Raw genomic sequence first — 24,133 nt, 5'->3', positions numbered from 1 at the left:
CCTAGTTTAAAGCCCTTCTTACCAGGTTTGCAATGCCTGTGAAGATGCTCCTTCCTCTCTTCGTTAGGTGGATCCCATCTCTTCCTAACAATCTTTGTGCCCAGAACAGAGTCCCATGGTTGAAGAAACCAAAGCCCTCTCTGCGACACCACCTCCGCAACCACGCATTTACTTCCTCAATTCGATGATCCCTGCCCAGTCCTTTCCCTTCAACAGGAAGGATGGACGAGAATGCCACTTGTGCTCTGAAATCTTTGATCCTTCTTCCCAGCACTACAGAATCCTCAGTAACCTGCTCACGGTCATTCTTGGCCATATTATTAGTTCCCACATGGAGAAGCAGGAAGGCGAAGCGATCAGAAGGTTTGATCAGTTTGGTAAGCCTCTCAGTCACATCCTGAATTCGAGCTCCTGGTAAGCAGCACACCTCTCGAGAATCCAGGTCAGGATGGCAGATGGATGGCTCAGTCCTTCTTAGTCCCCAACCACCACCACCTGCCTTCTTCTTTTGGGGCTGGTGGTCGTGGAACCCCCATTTCTAGGAATATGCATCCCATGCCTTCCAGTTGAAGTGGTTCCCTTCTGCTTTCTTCCTTCCAATGCATTCTCCATTGCAGAGCCTGTGGAGAGAGCCCGAAAGCGATTGCTTAACTCTGTAGGAATGGGGGATTCCCGTGCTGACCTTTTTTTCCTTCTAGAAATTACATGCTGCCTGTTCTCTTCGTCATCCTGTACTGCCCTCTCTGGCTCTTCCGCCTGCCTTGCTTGCAGGATTCATAGGATCATAGAATCATAGAATACTAAGACTGGAAGGGACCTCGAGAGGTCATTGAGTCCAGTTCCCTGCCCCCATGACAGGACCAAATACTGTCTAGACCATCCCTGATAAACATCTAACCTACTCTTAAATATCTCCAGAGATGGAGATTCCACAACCTCCCTGGGCAATTTATTCCAGTGTTTGACCACCCTGACAGTTAGGAACTTTTTCCTAATGTCCAACCTAAACCTCCCTTGCTGCAGTTTAAGCCCATTGCTTCTTGTTCTATCCTCAGAAGCCAAGATGAACAAGTTTTCTCCCTCCTCTTTATGACACCCTTTTAGATACCTGAAAATGGCTATCATGTCCCCCCTCAGTCTTCTCTTTTGTAAACTAAACAAACCCAATTCTTTCAGCCTTCCTTCATAGGTCATGTTCTCTAGACCTTTCATCATTCTCGTTGCTCTTCTCTGGACCCTCTCCAATTTCTCCACATCTTTCTTGAAATGTGGCGCCCAGAACTGGACACAGTACTCCAAGTGAGGCCTAACCAGCACAGAGTAGAGCGGAAGAATGACTTCTTGTGTCTTGCTCACAACACACCTGTTAATGCATCTCAGAATTATGTTTGCTTTTTTGCAGCAGCAGCATCACACTGCTGACTCATATTCAGCTTGTGGTCTATAACCCCTAGATCCCTTTCTGCCGTACTCCTTCCTAAACAGTCGCTTCCCATTCTGTATGTCTGAAACTGATAGTTCCTTCCTAAGTGGAGCACTTTACATTTGTCTTTATTAAACTTCATCCTGATTAAACTCTGCCTTCTATCGAGGAAGTCTTCATCCTCTCTGATCAAGTGTAGAGTCGACACTTGGGCAGCCAGTATTCATTCTCTCTTAACCTTATCCCAGCCTGTCCATAAATTGTCTGCATTTATAACACTTCTGGCACCTTGTGAATTTTACATGGTGACATAAAATAATCATAAATTTAATCTACAATGCATAAAATATCTAAAATGCCACATGTCGTTAATATTGACAAGATCTAAAAGTAAACTTGGAAGTATTTCAGGAAACATAAATTAAAACAAAATTATAGACTTTATCTTGTGGGTAAAATGGATCAAACTAAACACAGGAACATGAGGATGAGTTCAAAGAAACTTCTTCTATGGGAAATGTTCAGTTGCCAGGTAAATAGACATTGTTTGCTTGACACTTCATTTGATATCTACAATATGGCTACGTCTACACTGGCCCCTTTTCCGGAAGGGGCATGTAAATTTCAGCAGTCGTCGTAGGGAAATCCGCGGGGGATTTAAATATCCCCCGCGGCATTTAAATAAAAATGTCCGCCGCTTTTTTCCGGCTTTTAAAAAAGCCGGAAAAGAGCGTCTAGACTGGCCCCGATCCTCCGGAAAAAGTGCCCTTTTCCGGAGGCTCTTATTCCTACTTCAAAGTAAGAATAAGAGCCTCCGGAAAAGGGCACTTTTTCCGGAGGATCGGGGCCAGTCTAGACGCTCTTTTCCGGCTTTTTTAAAAGCCGGAAAAAAGCGGCGGACATTTTTATTTAAATGCCGCGGGGGATATTTAAATCCCCCGCGGATTTCCCTACGACAACTAGTGAAATTTACATGCCCCTTCCAGAAAAGGGGCCAGTGTAGACGTAGCCTGTATGTCTCAATAACACATTTCCTCCTTCTACTTTGTTTGCAACTAGGTGTTTTTGTGTAGATATTCAAATGGCAAACCTCCCAACGCTTTATCTATGCATCAAAACCTTTGGGTCTTAATCCAGCAAACTTTATGACCTGGACAGCAGATGCTCCAGCCAGAGGCTTAAGTCCTGGAGTTATTTCTTCCCTTTAAATAGCAATTGGCTGAGAATATGGGAAGAGGAAGCTCTGGACCAGGGATGAAATTCAAGGTGACTCTAAGATGACTGAAATACTGATGTACTTCAGAATAGTAATACTAATAAAATCTGTCCTCGATAACCCACATCTAGAGCTGATCACTAGAGGTCTGCAAATCCATGGATATCCATTTTATATCTATGGGTATCTGCATCCACAGTTGTGGATGCGAATATCCATGGCTCATTTTAGCGAATATGGATGTGGATTCACATATAAATTTTGTATCTAAGAACACTGCAAATTTGTGGATATCTGCTTTATATCCACAGGTAACTGCATACACAGATGTCAAAGCAGATATCCATGGCTTGTTTTTGCATTTACAAATGTGGATGCAGATATAAATTTTGTAACCAAGAAGGGCTCTACTGATCACAAAAAGAAATTTCTATTCTGTGGGAAATTCCAGCATTTACAAATAATTGTCCCAAAGTGGCACTAAATGTCAAAATCTTGAAATGGCCAATGGAGCATAAAATCTAAATGTTGTTCAACTGGAAACACTGAAACATGCCATTTTTGGAATGGCTGCATTTGTTTGCATTGACAATGTTGAGATTACTGTTACAAATACAAATGTAAATAAAATGAAATGACGATATCCAAAAGGAAGACTCCAGTATTCCTGGAACAAAATGAGAGCATTGCAAATAAATGAATTATTTTCAAATTTTCCCAGAGAAATGTCAAAATCGACATGTTCCTACAAAGCATTTCTATTGGGACAGAGCTTCATTTTCCAGAGTTCCACTGAAAATGTTTCAAGCAGCTCTGCTCACAGTCAGTCAAGCCATTAGTTCCCCCATCTACCTAACACCTGTCATCATACCCATCTTTGTAAAGTACTTTCAGCTTCTTAGATGAGAGGTGGTATGTATTCCTGGCTGTAGGGAGAGAAGGGCACACAGCAAACAAATACAGGTGGGGTGCAGGACTAGAAGAATGGAACCAAGTCTTCAGTCTCTACCAAATGAAAACAAGTATGAGGTATAAAGGGATGACTCTATCTTGTTCCACTGAGCAGCATTTCTCATGCAGAGGCTTGTGGCTTTCAGCACAGGACCTTTATTCGTGAGCTTTTTAGATTTATTCCACAGTGGTTTCAAGCAGACTTTTCATGAATTTACATGTGTATACATCTATGTAAACAAATAGACTGAGGTGAATGATTTTCTGAAGAGGAATGTGGACTCATGAGAATATTTCTGCATCACCAGGGCAAACTGAGTTCCAGTCGCAGTGTCTTCTGCTCCATGGGGCTTGTATCCAATTCCCAAGTTGTCTGGATGTTTTCAGTGTAATTTGGGTAGAACAGCCTTGCTGGCTTTTGTGCTCATAGTATCATGTGTAGAACTGCAAGATTATCGCCTTCTGATGTCAGAGCTAAAGGATTATCTGTAGGGTGATGGATAGCAAGAGACTGATAACAAACCTGCAATTCAATCACCAGCCTCTGATGGTATCGCAAATGGGAGAGAGGAGATCGCCCAGTTTGAGGGATGAGCAGAAGACTGGATTATTACAGCTTTTGCAATCAATCTTTTCTCTTCCTATCCATTATTGTTTTATTCTGCTTTATTTTAATAGATGGAGAAAATGTCTATGGCTTTTTTAAACTCAAAGGGCATTCTGCTGAGAATTATGGGCAAAAAATATACAAAGAAACAAGTAGCAGCCCTTTTACCTTGATATCTTGCCTCTCTTGCCTCCCCTCCTTCTCCCCCCAGTTCAGCCACCTGGGTGAACAATGTATCGGGACCTCCTATCACTTCACCCATCACTAATCTTTATGCAGAAAAACATACTTATTACTGTATGCAGAGTTTCCTATGCAATTTTAACCATCCCTACATGCCTGCCTGTCTGTTTAAAAGTCTGGTGTGGTTTGTACATTAAATATGCAAATGAGTTCTACACGAGTTATGTTTGTTATCACACGCTGGCTACAGTATGTCTCCATCCCAGAAAGCCAGGATACTGATGGAGAATAAAATACATTATTCTATTTCAGGATGGGCCATGAACCATAAAATACTTTGGGACATATCCTCAGGTGGTACAAATCAGCATAGCTCTATTTCCTTTGACGAAGCTACAGCAATTAACACCCGCTGAGGATGTGTCCTTATATGTATAAGTGTGTTATCTCTGGCTGTGAGCCTGAATGGCATTCTGCTTGAAAGGAGCAAAGATGTGCATTGGCTTTTTAATTAAAACATTTTCAAAATGATTACTACAAATAAAAAATTCACTTACTCTAAACCCGTTCCCAGTTATGAATACTACAGAAAAGAGGTAGCACCCATAATAAATCCACCAATTAATCCATTCAGAAACAGACCACAGAAAAATAATCCAATATACCTAGATCAGTATAACACCCCAAAGGATAAAAAAAAAAAGGTTAACAAAAGCCTAATAAAAAATCTCAACTTTTGAAAACAATCTGCAGGGTCAGTGGCTAGATATGATGGAAAGAATGTCACAGATAAAGTTATTTTTATTAACTTGTTCACTATGTAAAAAATCCGACAGTTGATCCAGATCAGGGAACATATCCTTGCTACTCTCAAACCTGATCAGAAATTTAGCAAGGTATAGAAATTTGTAATCTGCTTGGAACATATCACACGCATTTGTGGCAGTCTACTCTTGAATTTTAAGTCATGTTTAGCACACGAATGCACATGTTAACTAACAAGATTGATAATTCTAATGTGAACAGGATGTGTCCCGTAACAAATATTTATGTAGCATCTACAGTGCAATTTGCAATCGCTTTGTTTAAACACAAATAAAAATTCCTATGTACAAGTAAAGTTTCTTTCAAATCTGAATAATCTGAGCATCATCAGAAAATACAAATCAAGATTTCATCCACACTGGATGTCTCAAGGCTACATCATTTTTGTATTCTGGATTACCTAAAATATGTCAATGAATATCTGAGAGAAGGAAAGCGGAATCTGGCATGAGTCAAAGCAAATGTATAAGCCTGCAGTGGACATATTTCCATTGAAAAAGTATTTCGTGGTGACATCAGAGCACAAGGTCTGTCATGCCAGCATACTAGGGAAGAGTCCTATTTCCCAAAGAGTTTACTTCATCATAAATATTTTCCATTTATGACATATAAAGCATTGGGATCTCACCAGAAAAAACGCTGTAGTAAAACCCTAATAAATTACTACAGGCATAAGCAAATGCTAGTAATTTATGGAGGGTTTCAACTTTATAATAATGTTTTGTCTTAGAGTTGGTCTTAATTATAAATCATTTGTAAAGACAGTTTAAAATATAAGCAAATCTTACGTGGCATTCTTATTATCTATTTAATATCTCAGCTCAAAAGATTTACTGTATTGCATTCTGGGAATTAAGCAAACTAGGAAACTAAGTAAGAAAGAAACACAGTAAAATTATAGTTTTGTCATAAAACTTTGATTGATCAATGATTATTGTAAAGCTATGGTAACTATGCAGATGCCAGCATAAATCTGTAGCAGAACAGGATTTATTATACAAAATACTATATTTTGCACAATTTTGACTATCGCTTTAATATTGGCCTGAAAGATTTACTGTGGTTTTAGCTTAATTAACTCTGTTTGACTCTATATACCCTTATAACGCATGGATCCCAAGGTGCATCTGTTATACATGCAGCTTTTCCCTTCAACTGCAGTTTAAGAAATATTTAATCCTTGTCATAATTCTAAGAAGCAGTGTGGTCTGCAGGACCAGGGGATGTGTCTTTGCAGTAAGTTTAACTGATAGAGCAGTAATACAATTTACAGCCTTTTAATATGGAAGCGAGTTATTTGCCAGGGGACCTTTCTTTCTGTTTTGTGTTTTGGCCAGAAAGAACTTGTTTTAGTTGTCCCTAGGTCAGTTACTTCCTGCCCTCCAGGCTCCAGAATCAACTATAGGTTGCCAGTCAAGCTTAGTCTTTTAATGCAGGTTTTCAGTCATTGCCCCTAGTTCTCTCCAGGCATCGTTTTCTGATGTGGGCACCTAAAGGAATATTTAGGCACCGCAATAAGTGGTTTGATTCATAGGTTCTAATTCCAGAAGGACCCACCGTGATCATCTAATCTGGCCTCTTGTGTAGCAGAGATTTGAATAGAGGGTGGTGGTACGGAGCAGCTCCCATGGAAGCCAGAAGTCATGAGAAGTTAGACAGAGCTGTGACTAGCGTTTAGGACCTTTGAGGTTCCAGTCGCATGCACACTCTGTTTGAAACATGTTAGATGCTTCACAGCATAAGCAACTGGTGCCTGCATGGGGAAGGGGTGCAGGGAGGGCCACCCAGAGGTGCAGGGAGAGGACATAAGAGGAACTCCATTTAACACTTGAAATTTTGGCAGGGGCACAGAGGGGCAGGGCACTTCCTGAGGCACTATTTACAAGTCACCTATGCTTTGTGGATAAGGATGTGCTGCTGAGTCCGAACTGCAATTACCCATTTCAGAGTCTAACTTTAAGCACTAGCGAATCTGTGTCAGATCCCAAAGATGTGGAAAATGAAAGGCGCCGTGAGACTGTTCTTTCATTCCAGAAGTTCTGCCTATGGCCTAATGCATGTCCATTAGTCAGGTGGGGTGAAAGAGTCACCATACCGCATTGCTACCCAGAGCTACGGTAAAGAATCTGGATTGTCTAGCTGGCTGTGTGTCTAGTACAAATAGTGCTCCAATCAAGATAGGGTGCTGTTGGAATAAATGCAATCGCTAATCCTAATGAGCACTATACAAAATGGGTAGCTTCTGCAGAACAGGAAACAGGACAAGCCTGTATTTTAAGAGCATGTCAGAGAGCAAGGTAGAATACTTTGGGGGGTTTTAAGAGCAAAATTACCTTAGCCCTTCCTCCCACTCCAAACAAACTGAAATGTCATGCATGGAGCAGATCATTAGGTTGAATTCATACATGGACGTTTTGTATTGTATTGCTCAGGAGTGAACATTACTGGCGCTGCATTCTCAAAAATCAATCCATTCCAGTAAAAGTGCTATGAAATTAAGTTTTGTGCGAAATATGGGCTGTGTCTCCTAGTTTAGTTGCCTATTTTGCCTAACCATGAAATTACTAGACTGCCCTTAAATACACTTCTGCAAATGAGGACACCGGGAAAAAAATGCAATAATTGTGACAGTAACTCACTAGGCCAAGCCTGACATGTCTCTAATTGCCTGCTAAAATTGTCTCTGTCTCCTAAAGTGCAAATTATCACCCGAAATGACAAGAATAATGAATGAGTAACTCTGATGTAATGCAACAATTAGCCCTTAAAGACACTGTCTAATATGCTAATTCTGAACACCCACTCCTTGTTATTAAGTGGCTGATAATTATTTAATTATCTATCTGCCAGGATGATTTACTTCATTTATTTAGCTGCAGATGCAGGGCAATAGCATTCAGGTTTGAGGTCAGAGTGAGCTGTCCAATCATTGGCCTGTGTGTCTCTTTCCTCGCACTGTGTCCAACTGTCTGGCTGTCTTCTCTAATCAGCAGTGTCAACCGAACCAGCAGTAAACAAACAGGCTATACCTGTGCGTACAGAGTCCCTGCTGCTTACAGGTCAGATGGATGTCAGATGAGATCTTCGGTGAGGAATTGCTATTTCTGTTTTTTATTCTATGCTGTCAGATATGTCCTTTTATTGAGCATCGTGATGGGTGAACCTCGGGAAGTTCTGATTGGGCTCAGCTTGCATGCTGGATTGTTCTCTAGCAATTTTGCGAAGATGTTTTTGAAGGTCAGAGAGCATCTTTCTGTTGAGAGTTTCTGCCATCCCTAAATATCCCTCTCTGCCTCATATCACAAGTGAGGCAAGGCAGACAGGCCTTGCTATTCCTTCCCATCTTGCAGAAAATCAAAGAAAGTGGATGGATGCTGTCTAGCCCCTGACGAGTCATCCAAGACACTAACTCATAAAGCAGGGAAGGAACGTAATGGCCGAAGGAATTCTGAATGTTTAACCCAATGCTCCTGGTGCTACCAGGGGACAGTAGAAGGTACTGTGCTCCCAGGTCCTGGACAAAGTACAGATGAAAGTTACTGAAAGGAGAGTGAGAGAGAGAACTGGGGTGGACTGGATCACAAATGAAAGTGAGAGAGAAAGCACAAAGCCTTCTGTCAAGACTGAGTCCTGTTCTTTAGCCACTAAATCATCTGAAAAATCCCCATTAAGATCAGCCTCCATAAAAACAGAATAACTTTGCAGCGGTGTAAATCCATTCCTTCCCTGAACACTGTCCAAAGGGACTGTACATTAACTGTACAGTAACAGGCTCTCCAGAAGTCAGAGGCTTTTTTAATTAGTAGATAGCCTTGATACCTTCCCAGATATACAGTCAACTTGCCTACTTGTCTGTGACTAATACCAAAAACATGTCACCGCCTTGTTTATTGTAATTATGCTCTCTCTTTACCCCCCTTCCCTTTTGCATTGCATCACTAAAACATAATGTTTGCATGTTTCTAGGGGGCTGCACCCCCTGCTTGCTATGCTCGCCAACCCCTCTCTCAGCCAGAGAGGGCCAAAGCTTCCCTGGCCCCAGTTCTTTTACCCCCAGCTAGCTCCAGCTCTTTCACCCCCAGCCAGCCCCTGCTTTTCCCCTCCCCCCGCACTGGGGAGGACCCAGCCCTGAGGCCACCCCAGTTCCAGCTCTTTTCCCCCCTGGCTAGCCCCAGCTCTTCCCTCCCCCAGCCAACCCTGTCTCTCCCCCCATACCGCCAGGCCGGGCTGAGGCCGCACTAGCCCAGGCTCTGCTCCTGGCTGCCAGGAAGGAGGGATGCTGGTCTACATCAGCCTGGGCTCTCCCACCAGCTGCCAGGAGTCATGGGGGCTGGGCTCAGGTTGTGCCAGGCCCTGCTCCCCCCGGATGCCAAGAGGGGATGGACCAAGAACACACTTGGGCAGAGACTGCACCAACCCTGATCTCTTCCCCCCTCCTCCACCATTGGGCCAAGGCCGCGGCACTTATGGCTCTCTCCCCAGCTGGTGGGAAAGGGAGGGCTGGACCAGAACTGAAAGTAGCCCCAGCTCTCCACTTGGGCCCTGGGGAAGGCCTGGCTGGGAATGGGTGGGGCGTGGCTCCTGTGGACTTAGAGTGATGCAATGACATCACTCCATCGTCCCACAGGAAAAAATTACAGAGAGAGAGAGAGAGAGAGAGATTTGAGCCAGCAACTCTGGCCCTGGTTCTGACACTGAATTTCCTCTGTCGTTTTGGGCACCTCACTCAACTGCTCTGCACCAACCTCTCCTCTGTGAAATGAGGGTGATCCTTACCAGGGAAAACATCAACTCACAGTGTAAGGCCCCTGATAATGCAAAGTGCAAAAACACACACAACTCTAAGCACACTGCTGCCAGCAAAGCATTTAAGCCCATGCTTGGATCTGAGTTGCACTGAGCATCAATCAGACGTGAGCGCATAGTGAAAAGTTTTGTGAATCGGAGACTCTGGCTCCACTGGTCCCTTCCCTGCAATTTGCAGCAAATCCTGAAGAGTCTGGGGAAAGGAAGACAAAGTTCTCCATCTTCCTGTCACCTGCACCCATCAAAGTATGAAGGACATCCAGACAGAGGAGTCCAACAGTGCCAGGCTTCCTGGGCTGTCGGCATATTGAGTCCTTGCTTTGCTGATTAGGCCAATTGCTGTAAGAGTCAGCACGGTTCGGGATCATATTTTTGGCACACGTCCAAATGCTCTGCTGGGTTAAAGGGGTGTGTCATGGACAGGGGGAGTGCTGACCAGCACACTGTGACTAATGGGTTAACTCAGGTACCTAGCAAAGGTGTCAGCCAGGGGGCTGGAAGAGCCAATTGAGATAGAGAGTTGAAAGTTGATTTGGATTTAGGCGCCCTGCCTGGTTTCTTTGGGTGGGAGAGATAAACAAGGATCTGAGAGACACAGAATGATTTAAACCCAGGCAGGACTACCATGCCCCCACGTCCACGGAATTCAGGGCATGGAAGTGGACTGAATAAAGAGAAAATTAGAAGCGAGTACTAGGGAAATGTGAATTCAGTCGCGTTCAGGGTAATTTTTCTTCATTTTGTGGTTTGGTTTGAACAGCTCTGTGTGATTCTATGCCTCTCCTCCCCATTTACCATCTAAGCATTGTTCCTAGAGGTGTTCTCTGTGTTTTAATTCATTTTCCTTAGTTGCTCTGTAACATCTAGCAACTAAGTATGCTTTTGCAAATTTATCTTTTGTTTTGTAATAAAAATCACATTTTTTTTAAGGTGATGATTTGATTCTTGTGTCCTGGAAGGTCTGTCTGTGTGTCTCTGCAGGCTTCTGATTGAGGCTTCAGCTACCAGAGACTGCAGCTTGTTTGTCCCTTTACTTTTTTCAAGGTCGCATGTGGCAGAAGAGATTGGGGTAGCTGATGGGATAATTTCAAGTGTTCTCCCCAAAGCCCTTGATGGTGGCAGCAGTTCCCCAAAATCTGTGTATTAGGGTTCTGGAGGGAAGTTTTTGGTAACCTGTGCCTGTAGAGGCAAGGTATTTAACATCTCTGTGGGCCCCCACTTTCTGCACTCAGAGTGCCAGAGTGGGGGACAGCCTTGACAGGGTGTAACCACATTGACTTCTATAGGGCTGCCCCAGTTTACTCTGGCCCCATACTTCTAGGCTACGTCTACACTGGCATCCCTTCCGGAAAAGGGATGCTAATGTAGCACGTTGGAATAGGCAAATCTGCGAGGGATTTAAATATCCCCCGCGGCATTTGCATTAACATGGCTGCTGCTTTTTTCCGGCTTGGGGAAAAGCCAGAGAAAAGCGCCAGTCTAGACGTTATTCTCCAGAAAATAAAGCCTTTGAAATAAGAATATTTCAAGTAGGAATAAGAAATCCTCCGGAAAAGGCTTTATTTTCCGGAGAATAACGTCTAGACTGGTGCTTTTCTCCGGCTTTTCCCCAAGCCGGAAAAAAGTGGCAGCCATGATAATGCAAATGCCGCGGGGGATATTTAAATCCCCCGCGGATTTGCCTATTCCAAAGTCTACATTAGCATCCCTTTTCCAGAAAGGGGTGCCAATGTAGACATAGCCCTAATGTCTGAGACCACAGAGAACTTCCTGCTGGCATTCTGACACTCGCGCCCAGACAGGTATTTTACTTGTCATAGCAGTCTCTTTGATCTGTGCTCTGTCACTTAAGCCATACTCCCCAAGAAGCTTAGTATTGCATATGCTCTGGATTTTTACAGTTACTGTTTAAACTTTTAAATCCCACTATTAACTTTTCTCCTGGGCAATCTGGAGACAAGCAGCCTCAGAGCTGTTTTCCCCTTTAGGAATCTGATGTTTCATTTGCCCAGGGCTTCAGTTTCCTGGCTTTTTGACCGTGTCCTGAGCACACTGAATGAGGTGAGCACCTGATAATACTGTACTCCCCCCACCCACGAGGCGGTGATATTGTTGTTCTTATGTGCCCAATGGGAGAGCATGCTTCCTCCAGGAGACAGAGAACAATTCAGGATGGCATCATCCATCCCAACAGTGAACATAGGCCAGGCAGAAAAGCACTGTAGAGAATGGGGTGGTTTCAGCTTTGCTCCTTGTGGTACAAATCAGTGTTTAACAGGCAGCATAATGCATACTGTGCTCTCTGATGGTCTGAAAATAGAGATGTCTGAAACTCACAATAAACATTTCTTTTCCCACTGGCCAAATCTTTTGTGGTAGCAGCACAGCATAGTGCTGAAGGACAACACAAGCAGTGTGTGTGTGTGTGTTTGTGTGTCTGATTGTGGGGGTGGGTGCATATGCAATGCTCTCTGCTTGCAGCTGGGCAGACCCACTGTAAAAGCCCTCAGCCCTCCATATTGCCCATCTGGCAATTAGCATAGTGTTATTTATAATGCTTAATACATGGCCTCGCTGTAATGAAGATGAATTCTGGTTCTCAGCTTCCATGGTGAATTTAGTTGACTTTGGAGATTTTTTAATGCAGCAATAACTCCACACTCTCCCTTCCCTCTGCAAAGCTGGGGAGCTGTTCATTATCTGGGGTCTGTCTAGAAGGGACTTTTATCATTAAATTCCTAGGACAGGAACAGAATTTAATCTTCCCACTGCAGCGGAGACAAAGGGCAAAGCCTCCTCAAGGTTACCTGGTCCAAATAGAAGCCCAGCCATGTCCCTGTGGCATGGAATTCATAGTAGATGTCTTAAAAGCCTTGCCAGGTGATACCCACTGCATAGAAAGATTACCGCTAGCTTACATTCTCTATGTACCATGGGTACATGCATATCATGGCATATCTTGACTACAGGAAAGTGTTTTATACTGTCTCACATGACCTTCTTGTAAAATACAGAAATACAATCTAGATGGAGCTACTAGAGGATGGATGCAAAACTGAATGGAAAACCATTCCCAGAGAGTAGATCTCGATGGTTCACAGTCATGCTGAACATAAGAACATAAGAACACAATAATGGCCAGACTGGGTCAGACCAAAGGTCCATCCAGCCCAGTATCCTGTCTGCCAACAGTGGCCAATGTCAGGTGTCCCAGAGGGAGTGAATCAAGGTAATGAGCAAGCGAACTCTCTCCTTCCATCCATCTCCATCCTCTGACAAACAGAGGCTAGCGACACCATTCCTTACCCATCCTGGCTAATAGCCGTTTATGGACTTAACCTCCATGAATTTATCTAGTTCTCTTTTAAACCCTGTTATAGTCCTAGCCTTCACAGCCTCCTCAGGCAAGGAGTTCCACAGGTTGAATATGCGCTGTGTGAAGAAGAACTTTCTTTTATTTGTTTTAAACCTGCTTCCCATTAATTTCATTTGGTGACCCCTAGTTTTTATATTATGGGAACAAGTAAATAACTTTTCCTTATTCACTTTCTCCACACCACTCATGATTTATAGACCTCTATCATATCCCTCTTTAGTCTCCTCTTTTCCAAGCTGAAAAGTCCTAGTTTCTTTAGTCTCTCCTCATGTGGGACCTGTTCCAAACCCCTAATCATTTTAGTTACATTTCTCTGAACCTTTTCTAATGCCAGGATATCTTTTTTGAGATGAGGAGGCCACATATGTACACAGTATTCTAGATGTAGGCGTACCATGGATTTCTATAAAGGCAATAAGATATTCTCCATCTTATTCTCTATCCCTTTTTTAATGATTCCTAACATCCTGTTTGCTTTTTTGACTGCCACTGCACACTGCATAAACGTCTTCAGAGAACTATCCATGATGACGCCAAGATCTCTTTCCTGATTAGTTGTAGCTAAAATAGCCCCCATCATATTATATGTATAGTTGGGGTTATTTTTTCCAATGTGCATTACTTTACATTTATCCACATTAAATTTCATTTGCCATTTTGTTGCCCATTTTGTCACTTAGTTTGGTGAGATCTTTTTTAAGTTTTTAAGTTCTTCTCAGTCTGCTTTGGTCTTAACTACATTGAGCAGTTTAGTGTCGTCTGAAAACTTTGCCACCTCACTGTTCACCCCTTTCTCCAGATCATTTATGAATATGTTGAATAGGATTGGTCCTAGGACTGACCCTTGGGGAACACCACTTGTTACCCCTCTCCATTCTGAAAATTTACTATGTTTTCCTGCCCTTTGTTTCCTGTCTTTTAACCAGTTCTCAGTCCACGAAAGAATCTTCCCTATTATCCCATGACAATTTAATTTACATAAGAGCCTTTAGTGAGGGACCTTGTCAAAGGCTTTCTGGAAATCTAAGTACACTATATCTACTGGATCCCCCTTGTCCACATGTTTGTTGACCCCTTCAAAGAAATCTAAGGGTATGTCTAAACTAGTCCCCTAGTTCGAACTAGGGAGGCTAATGAGGGCGACCGAAATTGCAAATGAAGTGCAGGATTTAAATATCCCGCGCTTCATTAGCATGTTCCCGGGCGGTCGCCATTTTGGAAATTGACTAGACCGTAAAAACTGCCCGCATCTACACACGGAAGAGAAGGGCAATTCTGAAATAAACCCCTTACTTCGAATTATCAGTTAAACCTCCATGAATCACCCTTCTCTGCTGAGTGTAGACGCAGGCAGTTCTTCCAGGCTAGTCAATTTCCAAAATGGCGACCGCCTGGGAACATGCTAATGAAGCACAGGATATTTAAATCCCGTGCTTCATTTGCAATTTTGGTAGCTCTCGTTAGCCTCCCTAGTTCAAACTAGGGGGCTAGTGTAGACATACCCTAATAGATTAGTAAGACATGATTTCCCTTTACAGAAACCATGTTTACTTTTGCCCAACAAATTATGTTCTTCTATGTGTCTGACAATTTTATTCTTTACTATGGTTTCAATTATTTTACCAGGTACTGATATTAGACTTACTGGTCTGTAATTGCGGGCATCGCCTCTAGAGCCCTTTTCAAATATTGGTGTTATGTTAGCCATCTTCCAGTCTTTGGGTACAGAAGCTGATTTAAAGAATAGGTTACAAACCATAGTTAATAGTTCCACAGTTTCACATTTGAGTTCTTTCAGAACCCTTGGGTGAATGCCATCTGGTCCCGGTGACATGCTGTTGCTAAGTTTATCAATTAATTACAAAACCTCCTCTAATGACACTTCAATCTGTGACAAGTCCTCAGATTTGTCATCTACAAAGGACGGGTCAGGTTTGGGAATCTCCCTAACATCCTCAGCCATGAAGACTGCGGAGAAACGAAATGAATTCTTTGCTTCAATTACTTTATCATTTTTAAGTGCTCCTTTTGTATCTCAGTCGTCCAGGGGCCCCACTGGTTGTTTAGCAGGCTTCCTGCTTCTGGTGTACTTAAAAAAAAATTTGTTATTACCTTTGAGTTTTTGGCTAGCTGTACTTCAGACTCCTTTTTGGCTTTTCTTATTACATTTTTACACTTAATTTGGCAGTGTTTATGCTCCTTTCTATTTACCTCATTAGGATTGGACTTCCACTTTTTAAAAGACGTATTTTTATCTCTCACTGAGTCTTTTACATGGTTGTTAAGCCACAGTGGCTCTTTTTTAGTTCTTCTACTATGTTTTTTAATTTGAGGTATACATTTAAGTTGGGCCTCTTTGGGTATGTCTTTGGGTATGTCTACACTACCCTCCTAATTCGAAATAGGAGGGTAATGTAGTCATACCGCAATTGCAAATGAAGCCCGGGATTTGAATTTCCCGGGCTTCATTTGCATAAAGCCGGCCGGCGCCATTTTTAAATGCCGGCAGTTCGAACCCCGTGCCGCGCGGCTACACGCGGCACGGAGTAGCTTGTTCGGATTAGGCTTCCTAATCCGAACTAGCTGTACTCCTCATTCCACGAGGAGTACAGCTAGTTCTGATTAGGAAGCCTAATCCGAACTAGCTACTCCGTGCCGCGTGTAGCCGCGCGGCACGGGGTTCGAACTGCCGGCATTTAAAAATGGCGCCGGCCGGCTTTATGCAAATGAAGCCTGGGAAATTCAAATCCCGGGCTTCATTTGCAATTGCGGTATGACTACATTACCCTCCTATTTCGAATTAGGAGGGTAGTGTAGACGTACCCTTACTTTAGTCACTGTACCTTTTAATTTCTCTTTAGCTAACCTTCTCATTTTTGCATAGTTCCCCTTTTTTAATTTAAATGACACAGTGTTGGGCTGCTGAGGTTTTCTTCCCATCACAGGAATGTTAAATGTTATTATATTATGGTCACTATTTCCAAGCGGTCCTGTTATAATTACCTCTTGGACCAGATCCTACATGCCACTCAGGACTAAATCAAGAATTGCCTTTCCCCTTTGGGTTTCTGTACCAACAGCTCCAAGAAGTAGTCATTTATGGTATCAAGAAATTGTGTCTCTGCATCTCATCCTGAGGTGATATGTACCCAGTCAATATGGGGATAGTTGAAATCCCCCACTATTATTGAGTTCTTTATTTTGATAGCCTCTCTAATCGCCGTTAGCATTTCATAGTCACTATTACTGTACTGGTCAGGTGGTCGATAATAGTTCTCTACTGTTATATTCTTATTAGAGCTGGGAATTACTCTATGGAACATGTTGATTCATTTAAGATTTTTATTTCATCTGATTCTAAATTTTCATTCACATATATTGCCACTCCCTCACCTGTGTGACCTGTTGTGTCCTTCCAATATATTTTGTACCCCGGAATGATTGTGTCCCATTGATTGTCCTCACTCCACCAGGTTTCTGTGATGCCTATTATATCAGTGTCCTCCTTTAACAGAAGGCACCCATCTTATTTTTTAGACTTCTAGCATTTGTGTACAAGCACTTTAAAAACTTGTCACTGTTTATTTGTCTGCCCTTTTCTGATGTGTCAGATTCTTTTTTATGTGAATATTTTCATCTGATCTGCCCCTTCCTTTATCCTCTTCCATCCTCTCCTCCTGACTAAAACCTAGAGAATCTCTATCAATAGGCTCTCTCTCCTCTAAGAGATGTGCTCCTCCACACCAAACAGCTTTCCCCCATCTCTTAATTTAAAAACTGCTCTGCGACCTTTTTAATCTTAAGTGCCAGCAGTATAATGAGTAGTGCCCCAGTTGTGGGACTGATCCTGCTCAATATCTTCATCGACTATATAGATATTGGCATAAAGAGTATACTCATTAAGTTTGCAGATGATACAAGTGAGGAGGGTGCTTTGGAGGATAGCACTTTGGAGGATCGTTCAAAATGATCTGGACAAACTGGAGAAATGGTCCGAGGTAAACAGGATGAAATTCAACAAGAACAAATGCAAAGTGCTCCACTTAGAAAGGAACAATCAGTTCCACACATACAGAATGGGAAGCGACTGTTTAGGAAGGAGTACGGCAGAAAGGGATCTAGGGGTCATAGTGGGCCACAAGCTAAATATGAGTCAACAGTGTGACGCTGTTGCAAAAAAAAAAGCAAATACAATTCTGGGAGGCATTAACAGGTGTGTTGTGAGCAAGACAGGAGAAGTCATTCTTCCGCTCTACCCTGCACTGGTTAGGCCTTAGTTGGAGTATTGTGTCCAGCTCTGGGCACCATATTTTAAGAATGATATGGAGAAATTGGAGAAGAACCAGAGACGAGCAACAAACATGATGAAAGGCCTAGAAAACATGAGCTAGGAGGGAAGACTGAAAGAATTGAGTTTCTTTAGTTTAGAAGAGGGAAGACTGAGAGGGGACATCATTTTCAAGTATCTAAAAAGGTGTCACAAACAGGAGGGAGAAAAATTGTTCTCCTTAGCCTCTGATGATAGGACAGAAGCAATGGGCTTAAATTGTAGCAGGGGAGGTTTAGGTTGAACACCAGGAAAAACTTCCTAACTGTCAGGTTGGTTAGATACTGGAATAAGTTGCCTAGGTGGGTTGTGGACTCTCCATCTTTGCAAATATGTAAGAGCATGTTAAACAAATACCTGTCAACTGTGGTCTAGATAATATGTATTGCTGAATGAGTGCAAGGGAGTGGACTGGTTGACCTCTCAAAGAGTCCCAGAGTGTGAGTTTATACAGCAACATTATTTCAGAATAATTTAGGCTGCATCCACACAGCAGGCAGTTATTCTGAAATAATGTTGAAGTACTGTCCAGCTGGAGGACGTCTTACTCCGACTCCTGTAACCCTCATTGTAGAAGGAGTAAGGGAAGTCAGAGGAAGAGTGCTCTGTTTCGAAATAAGTGCTGTGCAAACACTCCCAATTTCGAAATAATCTATTTTGAAATAAGCTACGCAATTGACGTAGCTCAATTTGCATAGCTTATTTCAAGTTAAGTCCTACTGTGCAGACACACCCCTAAGAGTCATATAATTCTTATGATTCTATGGTTCTTAGCCCAAGAGAACTGCACATACCTAAGCCCTGGGAAGCAGCTGTCCTACACAGCACTCTATGAAGGTGCATCTGGGAGGGGTCATCTCTCTGTACTGGGCACATTGTTGGACTGAAATTGAAATGATACCCAGGAAGGGAAACAGAAGTGAAAATGGGTTTGGAAAAGAGGACTAACACACTCAGGAAGCCAACAGAGGGGAGAGAGAACTGAGTTGCATTTTTATGTGACTGTAACAAGACATGTGAGTCTGGCCTCAGAGGAGAAAACACCCACTCAGTAACAGACTCAAACCAGCAGCCCAGAGGTGAAAAGGGGCATGTTGCCATTCCTAGGCCCCTGGCCTGGGCTTTATCACCAGTGACCTAGACAGTAGTAGGCTTTCTCTTCCCCATATAACATCCCAGGGCTCCCAATTTCCCCACTGAATAGAAAGCTGGGCATCAAAGACAGGCATTAGCGTAAAGGAGCTGCTGTGCCCCTGCATGCCTCAGTGCACTGGAAAGGCTTTGCATCTGCCGTACCTGCCCCACAAAGCAAATGCCACCTTCCAATCTGCTAGGGCCAAGAAGAGGACAGGCCAACACAGGTGTCTACCTCCCCGTGCGGAATCTCTCTCTGCCTTCCCCCAAACCGGCAGACACCATGGACATGCTGTGGGAAGAGATGCAGGGGAGCACCCATAGGACAGGCTCTGTGCAGAACCCCTCTGGCCGGGGCTCTCCTCTGGACACATCAGCAAAGTGCTGCACAGTGGGTGGGAGGCAGTTCACCTTTCCCCAGATGTCTGTGTTTGAGGCTTGTGTTCCAAGCCCCACTCAGCCAAGTCACCTCATGGTGGTCCACAGCCCAGAGCATCACACCAGGCCACGCAGGCTCCAGCTTGTTTCAGGTGGGGCCATACTGTGGAAAGACTCCTGGGGCCCCTTTCCTTGGAGAGCCCCCCTCTGTTACTCCTCCCTCACAGCAGCACGATGGGCTGACCTCAGCCTGGACAGAGCCCTGTGGAACCTCTGCCTTATTGCAGCCACCTCCTCTGTTAATCCAGCATCCCTGGGCCGCTCCAAGCTAGAACAGGAGCTGCCGTTTAAAGGTATGTTCACTGACCCAGCTCATCACATGGGGAAAACTAAATTTTAATATGTTAGCTGGTCAAGGTGTCCCTAGCCCCCCTGAGGGGTAATTACACTTGCCCTGTCCACAGAGGTCCCTTAACTCTTTCCACGCCAGGACATGGCGGTGATAATACAGGGCAATGTGTCAGTGTCTCTTCCTTTCATTCACATTCCAGGCAGATGCTTAGCTGATTTTCCTCCTGAATCCTGGCCAGGGAAAGCCTCCGTCCGGTCAAAGGTTTTTACATTCGCTCTTTTCAAAAAATCCCTAAATGGCTTATTTAAAAGGAAAATGCAGACACGGCCTCTCTGGCTGCCAACCACATGATGTTTGCAGTGGCAAATCCTAAAGAAGAAGCCCTTGTTCTTGTGCACAAAAATAGTCCAAATTCTCGTACAAAACAAAAACGGAGGAGAACCCCCCCCCAGCAAAAAAAAAAAAAGTATGTTGAAGCTGAAAAATGAAACTGAAGCCATCTAGTGCTCCCACCCTCTAACAGGGATGAGCCGGGTAATCTCTTTTTGACTTGGCAGAGACTCAGCTCATTGATGGCCCAGGTCAAGGCAGACATTTGGCAGCCTGCAGCTGCCCTCAGACTGTTCTGTGCAGCCTGTTTTGCAGACTGGGTTCTGCATGAGCAAGAGCAAGAAACAAATCCCTTGCTATGACCACTGTGATAACCAGCCTGCATTCATATGGGAAACAGTGCAAGATGAAGCAGCTTTGTCTCTGACTTTCAGCCACTGTATGTGCTGGGTTTGCTGTTAAAAAGGTGGCAGTTGTTTTACCAAATGGCAAATTTCTCCTTAGATCGCACTTTGGGACCTCAACCATACTAACGCTAACACTAACCATACCTACACTCAAACTAGAATTGTTGTCCCTGGGCTGGCCAGACCCCAAAGGGCTAAGGGACGAGTTACTCAGATGCTAATACTGATGCTGCACATTCCGGCTGCCTAGCAGCATGTCACCCCAGTGGATAAATAACTCTGACACATGTGACTTTGTCTCGGCAGTCGGCAGTGCACACTTGTGCTGGGTAGGTAGTTCATGTTTACCTATTTCACTTGCACACTTCTCATTGAAGTTCTTACTTTGGGGCTGGTATTTTTGTTTTGCCAGACTGTTTCCGCCTTTTCTCCCAAGGATTTTGTTTTGTTCTCTCAAGGAGATTCGTCTCCTTCTCTCCCCACACACACCTCCATCTCAAGAGGATCTGATGCAATGGGTAAAATAGCAAGTGTAATAAGTAAACTAATCTGACAGAAATAATAGGCCCTGCACTCATTTCAAACTCTTCACAAAGTGATAACAGGAACTGGGCAGTTTGAACTTTTTTTAACAAAGAATTAATGATGCATGTGACCACAGGGGGGCAGGAAGGTAGGGTGAAAGATGGGGAATTGCTTCCAATTTATCTGGATAAGGGCAGTAAGTTTTGCAAAGTGAGGGAAAGATTTGAAAGGTAAACACATTGAACAACAGCCTGAATATCTACTCTGTCAATTTAGAACTGACTACATACCATTAACCAACCTAAAATAACTTCTATGGTAATAACCTTTCAGGTACAAATGCTTGTGCAGACAAAGGTATCATTAAGTTAAATTACCCTAAAAGTGTTGGATTGACAGAAAGGTTCATTCAGTGGTTTGGAAAATGAAGGGACAAAAGTAAACAGTGACATATGTTCTGTTTCTAAGAACCTAGTTTACAAGCTCAAGGCTAACAGGATTTCAATTTTCTTATTTGAATATTTTTATGCTCAGTTGTCTCTTGAAGATGTTTTCCAGGGAGACTTCCACAGCATTCTTGGAAAAGGGATCACCCATCCTCACCCATTCTCAGGGCATGTGCTTAGAGGACTCTGAAAAGCTAGAAAGCAGCAGGGCTGACTGAAGGCTGCAGAGCACACGGCACATTTCACATCCTGCTTTCTAATGAATCTGTTTGGCCTCCTTTGCAGCCTTTCTGTTGGCATTTCCCATTAGCAGCCAGCACAGAAATGCTTGGGGATGTTTGCAGAAAGCAACGTTTGAGCTCACAGGCTTGAATTTTCAATTCACTTTCCTGTGAGAATTCACTCCAGAAACTTAATGGATGACTTGGAAGAAGGGTTTTCAGGAGGCTGGTGGAACATGGCTCGCTGTCTCTGTGACTTCTGATACAATCAGTGCTCTTAGACCTGAGGACCAGTGACTGGGAAAAACTGCTAATGAAAAGGCTTGAACTGGCTGAGGGCTTGTCTACACTTGACACTTTACTTGCACTAATGTAAGGTGTGAATGTAAAGTCTCACACCAATCCCTGTGTGCACACTTATCCTGGAAGAAGAGTGCCTTGCTCCCATTTAGCTTGACCCACAAGGTTAGGAGAAGAAACTGAATGACCTGGTGAGAGACCCTCCCTCTCTGTTGAGGGGTATGACCACCATTTCTGATTTGTCTTCCTAACCTGGATGGCCCTGTACCAGCTGAGACCAAGACAGCTTTTCTCCATCGGTGCCTGGCTAGGAGACCATGACTGTTCTTTGGCATGCAGGGACCTGGCTGCCACAATTCCTGCCTTTGTCACTGTATGCCCAGGTCACTGCTGTATGCTCTGCAGTGGGTCATGCTCTCCCCCAGTCATGCAGGCGCAGAACATGTCTCTCAGTGCCAGCAGGTGCCCCTGGTATCCTGTAATCTGCACTGGCTTGGTGGGTTCCAGACAGCACTCAGGGTGTCCATTTCATGCTAGAAAGCCCTAGGTGGTCTAAATAGAGAGGCTGCCTCCTTCCTCAGGCTGAGCCTGTGGGGATAGAAATCCCTAGGAGGAATCCTATGCCTGGGACAGGCTGGAGTTGCCTGGCCCATTGATCTTTAGGGTGCATTGCAAGGCAGGCTGCTGTGTGCTGAGTTTCAAGCGACATCGGAGATGCAGGGTGGCAGGAGCTTTGTGTCCCGCAGGGAGATAATTTTGTTTTCTAATTCCTAGCAGGGCTTCTGGAGCCAGGAGCAGCCTCCTTCTAATCCCTCACACACATCTACACCAGTAAAAGATGAGAGCTAGTCAGGGAACAGACACAGCATCACAATTCAGGGCTTTTGTTCCCCACAGCACTGATCCCCAGCTTCAGTCCGGGGTTGTTACATTACACCTGCCCCCTTCCTCCCACTGTGCCATGTGGAAATTCATTGTCACGCAGAGCGCTGGGGCTGCGTACCTGGTCCTAGCAAGGGAAAGAGCAACTGCAGCCTGATCCAGCAAAGTGCACCCCTGCAGTATTTCTGCCACAGTGAAATTCACAGCACTGCTCCTAGGACAAGCTCACGGTGGTGTTTGGGCCAATCTCTGCCTCCTGTATCCTCAGATGTGCATGCTCTATGCACATCCCCTGGATCTGCTCCAAGTGCTGCTGGGTTGTGTGGCTGAGCGGGGCTCTACCTGGGGGACATGGCAGTGTTTATTCCCCAGCAACACTATTTTCTCCAGTTTCAAAGCTTTCATTCACACCTAATTATCAGTGTGATCTGAAATTAGTCACTGCTCCATGCAGGAGGCTGGATTGCGAATGGGCTGGACATGGGGGAATGGCAAAGCTACTGAGGACTGAAAGAGAAGGTGGGGGGGGGGGGGACTTGGATTTTTTCCGCTGTGCACCTCGTGGGGACAGGTCTACATTATGCCCCTCTGGGTCTGGAAAACACGGTGGGCTCTGCTGCGACCTCAGTCAATATGCTCAGAGTCGGCGTTGCTGGGCAGAGGACAGATGGATGCTTAAATACTAAAACACACTCCGGCCCTGGGTTTGCCATGCTCTTCCTGTGACTGTAGCTTCTTCAGTGGTTTCCCTTCTATTAGCATCATGGACCCAGCTGTAACCCTGATTCCATTGCCTACTGCCCTTCGCATCATTCTCCTGGGACGTGGCCAGTCTGCATGCCTGACAGAGGAGCAGCCATAGGAGATTTGCAGTGACCTGCATGGCTGTCACAAGGCAGGGGATTTGTCTGTACTGCCATGGGCTAGGCCACATGTATCAGCCAGGAGGGTAGCCACGGGGGTGCCTGAGTGGCCCTCCTACTTTGCACCCAGGATCACCCTGCAGCCCTCTGGGACTCTCCTCATGCCCAGTTACTTGTCTCTCTCCACCAGCCCTGCCAGCATTGCAGCCGAGAACCAGGGCCAGGGCCCCAGGGCTTCATCCCCACCCTCCATCGCTTCCCACCCACTCAAAGTTGGGGCCCACCCAAGCGTGTCTTGGTGGCTACACCAGTGGTACCAGCACGGGGAGGAACACCTGGGCTTCCTTCTCTGCTCACAGCTCTCCAGGAGCAGGCACTAAGCTGGCCTTAATCGAAATGACTTTACTCGCTTTCATTATAAAACACACTTGTCTCCGCACCACGGTGAGATTCCAGAGCCCATGTTGAGCTGGAGTGACCGGCATGTTGGGGAAAGGATGAGAATTATGACTCCCCAGGGTGTCTTGTCCTCCCCGGTGTGGAGTCCGACTTCGATCCTGCAGAATGAAGCATGCGAGCTG

This window comes from Pelodiscus sinensis, chromosome Z, assembly GCF_052426305.1.
Source record: "Pelodiscus sinensis isolate ZL-2025 chromosome Z, ASM5242630v1, whole genome shotgun sequence".
Classification (NCBI taxonomy): domain Eukaryota; kingdom Metazoa; phylum Chordata; order Testudines; family Trionychidae; genus Pelodiscus; species Pelodiscus sinensis.
This window is presented reverse-complemented; position numbering follows the sequence as displayed.